Genomic DNA, 271 nt, shown 5'->3' on the forward strand with positions numbered 1-271 from the left:
GTGGTCTGGTATTCCCATCTCTTTCAGAATTTTCCACAGTTTGTTGTGATCCACACAGTCAAAGGCTTTGGCATAGTCAATAAAGCTGAAATAGGTATTTTTCTGGAACTGTCTTGCTTTTTCCATGATCCAGTGGATGTTGGCAATTTGATCTCTGGTTCCTCTGCCTTTTCTAAAACCAGCTTGAACATCAGGAAGTTCACGGTTCACATATTGCTGAAGCCTGGCTTGGAGAATTTTGAGCATTACTTAACTAGTGTGTGAGATGAGT

This window comes from Bison bison, unplaced genomic scaffold (assembly GCF_000754665.1).
Source record: "Bison bison bison isolate TAMUID 2011002044 unplaced genomic scaffold, Bison_UMD1.0 scf7180017864492, whole genome shotgun sequence".
NCBI classification, from domain to species: domain Eukaryota; kingdom Metazoa; phylum Chordata; class Mammalia; order Artiodactyla; family Bovidae; genus Bison; species Bison bison.